The sequence below is a fragment of the Ailuropoda melanoleuca genome, chromosome 14, assembly GCF_002007445.2.
Source record: "Ailuropoda melanoleuca isolate Jingjing chromosome 14, ASM200744v2, whole genome shotgun sequence".
Taxonomy (NCBI): Eukaryota; Metazoa; Chordata; class Mammalia; order Carnivora; family Ursidae; genus Ailuropoda; species Ailuropoda melanoleuca.
In genome coordinates, this window is record NC_048231.1 from 38,222,911 (window position 1) to 38,227,934 (window position 5,024).

The following is a 5,024-nucleotide window of genomic DNA, read 5'->3' on the forward strand; positions in this document are numbered from 1 at the left end:
CAGGCTGGCCTGGGAGAGGAGGGAGGGCACGGTCCTACAACTTTGTAAGAGGAAGCCCGAGGCTCGCTTTCCCTGGGTGGGTGACTCCTCTCTCTGGTCCTCTCAGGATCTTGGCTGGCCCACCTCCCTACTGGGACCGCAAAGAGTCTGGAGATCTCTGTATTCCCCCTACGATGAAAAAATTAGGGTCAAATGTGTTTGGTAGCAAAACAGAAAAGCCAGCCCAGAGTTGGTGCCAACATTTGGGTAACTGACTTCAGGAAAGGAGATTTGTTTGCGTTCCTCAATGGTACCAACTTAAATGGAAAGTAGTGGAGGGCGCCAAATGGGGTTTCATGGGAGGGCAGCGGCCTGGCCTTGCTACCCCCCTGCCTCCCTTCCCCTGGGAAGAGGTTGCAGAGGGCGCTCATTTGACTTAAGACTAACCTCACCCTGTGCCTCTGCTTTTTGAACCACACCTTAGCCTGGATGACCGCGTGGCCCATTCAGCACAGGGTCCTGGCCGTCAGCCCACTGCAGACTGCATCGCCTGCCTCGGGACCACAAAATGGGGTTCAATCACTGAACTCTCTCCTGATGCGCCGACCACACTTGGGATGCCCACTGTGGCTGGAGGCACTTGCAGAGGCCTGCGGACTTCCAGAAGGAGACCGTGGCACCATCAGCAGGAAATCTCCAGTAACTGGAGGGAGGTTGTACACTAAATGTTCTCTGTATTGGTAGAAAATATTTCATGGGTGACCTCTTTCCAGTATCAGTTTTAAAGGGTTTCTCGGCTGACATCCAGAAACCATTGCAGGACACTTGAGTAGGACACGTGCCTTCTGGGCTCTCAGGTGCAGCGTAGACTCAGGAAAAGTCCCCAGAGGTCACACCAGCATCGGTGAAGACTCAGCAGTTTTGTTTTTGTGTTTTCCGTTTTTTTGTTGTCTTTTGTTTTTTTGTTTTTCGTTTTTTTTTTTGATCAGTGCTAATCTTCGATACTCGAAGGAGAGGTCGTCCGTGTTGTCTTCTCTTTATTTATGATGAAACATACACGGGAAACCTCTTTTTTAGTATCAAATCCCACCCTGGAGGCACTTCCTGTTCCCGATGCAGCCTTCAGGGAAGGGACATTGCCAGCTTCACTCTGAGTAGGCGCAAAGAAGGTGGACCGGGTGACATGGGCCACGGACTGGAGGGCGGTGCGGCGCGTGGCCCTCAGGATCCCGCCCTCACGTGGACAGCTCCTGGGAGGGGAGGCCACGTTTGGAGAAGGGCGCGTGTTTTTGCGGTGGAGGGAGGCGGCTCACCGTGGTTTCTGTCTGTCCGATGACTCGTGGCGGCTCTTCGGGGTGGGGTCTTGCTCGGATGGTGGCTTTCTGGACACAGCAGCAGCGTCACTGAAGGGACTGTAATGGCAGCCGCTCTCCAGGGTAGCTGAGAGGATGGTAGACCGGTGACGTGCACTTCATTTATGCTGTAGGTCACCCGTTTGACTATCCATTAGCACCCAGTTCGTCTGTGGGATGACATCTTGGTGCCTGTGGAGACTTTGGTGAAGTTGTAGGAGGGCTGGGGCCAGTGTGGATGCGGTGTTCCCAGAGGGGCCACCCTTCTGGTGGGGGAGTTCCCTGTCTCATCTTTGTAAAATAGATACAAGCAATCATTAGTCAATGATCTTCTCTTCCAGCCTCAGATCGTGCCCAGGAGGACTGTCCACCTGACGACAGACGAGGTCAGGGAAGAGGCTTTGCTGTCAGGGCCCCACCCGCGGGGGGCCCACAGCACCTCGGGCGCCGTTGGCGGGATGTGTGTTTCACCTGGCACAGGGGTCCAGTCTGCCCTCGGGAGGGTTGGCGGGAGGGGGTGTGCCGTGTGTGCTTCGTGGTGCTACTGTGGGCAGCGTCCGTGGCTGTGAAGTCTGCTGTGCCCTGTGGGACTGGAACAGAGCCAGTCTGAGGAGCCTGCCACGTCGGCGATGAGTGCCCACGGCCAGTCTCTTTTTAGCAGGACGCTTCACCCTGGAGGATTTCCTGGATGTGAAACCAGGTTCCAGGCAGGGCTGTGGGTGTCCACACCACGACCGGTGAGTGAACAGGTGGGGGGCTGAGGAGCTCCAAGTGTGGTTTTGATGAGCCCCTCCTGGGTCATTACCTCTTCGAATCCAGCCCTTCTCTGGGGAGGTTTCAAGTCCACGCTCATTAACTTGGGGGATGAGGCTTTGTTGCCATCGCTCAGCCCTGTGTGTGTCCTTCAGCCTTGCTGGACTCGTGAGGACCCAAATGGACTGGGTACTTTAAGGTGTCAGCTGCTGTCTGAGAGGTGTTCCGGCTGTGACACCAGCTTGAGGGAGGGGACCTCATCACTGGAGGCATGGCCATGGATGTTTTCCCTGAAAGCACGCGTTCTGTTCAGCACGTGTCTCCTGGCCCTGTAATCCGAGGCATCCCTTCCCCAGGACAACTTGTGGAGACCAGGCCTACTCTGCTCAGTGAAGGCGGGAGGGGACATCTCTTCCCATCCTCTGGGGCTGGCCGGCTCGTCGTTCCCACAGCGATGGCAGGTGCATAAGAAAGTAAGTGGCTCCTTCACAGTGAAACTTAGAGCTGGCGCATTTCTGCCAATGTGTGTTTGGCCAAAGCTGGTTATGTGGCCAAGCCCAAAGACAAGGGGTGGGCGTACACCCCACCTACACGACGGTCGTGGCTAGGGTGTGGACGCGGGGATGGTGAGTATGGAGCTAGTGGGCCGGTAGTCCTCATGAGCCATTGAGAATGTGGGGTTTCATTCATCACTCATTCACAACTCAGTGACCTCCATGTCCTGTCTGCAGTGCGAGCGCCTCCTTGAGCAGGGCTGACCAGCAGAGGGGACAACGGTCAGGGCTCAGGGTCTTTCCATTCCATTCAGGGCCGTGTTGTTCACGAGCCATTCTGTGTGTTTTTGACCAACGTTAGACCTCCGTGGCATGCATCGCACGACACATGCTGCCTGGAAGCCGTGATACCCCGCCGCTCTGACACGACGTGCGGTACTTAATGAGAAGTTGCCCGTGTTTTTTTCGCTTTATTTGTGACGAAACATTCGCGGTGCACTTCTTTTTCAGTATCCAAATCTGCCTCGAAGACTGCTTGGTTCGGGCGCCAGCTTCAGGGAACGCGCATGTGCTCTTGCGGACTTGGGTCAAGAATTTTGCCACCCTATATATGTTTTCCCTCTTCCTCGGTTTCCCCCGATTTTGGTCCTGAAAGCTCCCCTCTTCCTGCTGTGTGGCCTGGGTTGGACTGAACCCCCTTCCCGACCCCACCTCCTCACACCATATGCACAGCAACCCAGGGTTAAGGAGTCGCTTTACTCCTCTCCAACTCCTCAGGATTGATCCGAAGATGGGCCCCTAACTCCACTGAGCTAATGAGAGGCCAGGTATTTCCTGAGGCTTCTGGGGAAGGAAATATTTCTCCATTTCCTATGAGAGCTGCCAGAGTAGACCCTGTATGTTCCTGTCATACCATGTGACATGGTAATGTGAGCCTTGATGCTCCCACAGCCATTTGATGACCAAGAGGAGAACGCCCGGGTCTGGGCATGGCAGAGCTGTGAGGACCCAGAGAGCGGAATGTGTACCATGAAAGGCATAGACTGGGGAGTTAGAGAGGACCCAGGACCTCAGTGACATTGTTTGAGCCCCTGGATCAAACCCTACCTGAAGCTTGCCCTGCCTCTTTACTTTTGGGTCATATAAGCCTATCAGTTATATAAAACCTAAAAATCTCTCTATTGTTTGAGCCAGTTTGATTTGGGTTTTATCTTACTTGGGCTAAAGATAGATGATAGCCTTGTGCATTTTTTTCCTGTGCTGTGTGTCTTGGTTCAGCTATCCTCAGTTATCCTATCTAAGGCAGGTTCTTGGTAAAAAGTGACTTTTTCCTATGGACTTACTATGTGTGTACTTTAAATGTGTTAATTTATGCATGACAAATAATTCCTGGTTAATGTGTTTTGTATGCAGGGTGGGGCCGCTGGCATGGGCCCCTCTCCGGGGGACCTGAAGGATGGCAGACCCCAAAGCATCTCCCTTGACCCATTGACCCTCAGACTCCCTCTCTCCCTGGAGGACTTTCCTGGACGTGCTGTTGACTTTGGGGAAGACGTCATTCCTTGCACCTGCTGCTCCCTGGCCCTCTCTGATGGGTTTGCTGTATTCACCACGAGTCATACCAAACTCTAGACTGCTGGTGTTCCAGAGCACAGCTGTGCCTCGAAGGGACCAGAAGCTTCCTTGAGAGGGGGATACCATCAGAACCATGCAGAACACAGGAGAGCTGACAGCGCACATTAGGTTTTGCGTAATTCAATATCCTCGGGGTCCAGACTGTCCTGTTCTCTCTGGAGTGAGGCTCTCCGGGAGCATTTGTGGAGTTCACAGTAAATACTCTGGAACCTGTGCCATGGTGGTTGATTCCTACCCGGGAGGACGTCCTGGGGTCGAGGAGCAGAGGGACTGGTCTGCTTTATCCACAGGGATGACCACATGCCCCAGCGGACTTGGTGTCAGCTTCGCCTGAGAGGGCGTCCCGGACGTGCTGCCGCTGCCCGGGTGAGCCGGTGCCCCACTGCCTCCGAGCACACGTTGGATGGATGGCGCTGACCCGGCTCAGCACTACGCTCTGACCCTCGGTGTCCCTGTTCCCGCAGGTGGACGGCCAGAGGGAGCGAGTGTGCACGTGCCCAGCAGCGCCCCCCTCTGGTGCCTGGGAAGAAGTTGCCCGTGTTATTTTCGCTTGATATGTGCCGAAACAAACATGGTGCACTTCTTCCTCGGTATCAAGTCTCACCTGGGGGAGCTCCCTGGACCTGACCGAGCTGTGGAGAAGAGGCTGTGGTGTCCCTGCCTGTCTCGGTATGTACGTGGAGGGTCTGTACTCTTGGCCCGCGTATTGATGGGGTCAAGGACACACGGCATCGGGTCACCTACAGCTCAGCTGCGGGCCATGTCCACCGCGAAGAACAGGTGGAGCTAGGGAGGCCTCGGTCCCATGCCA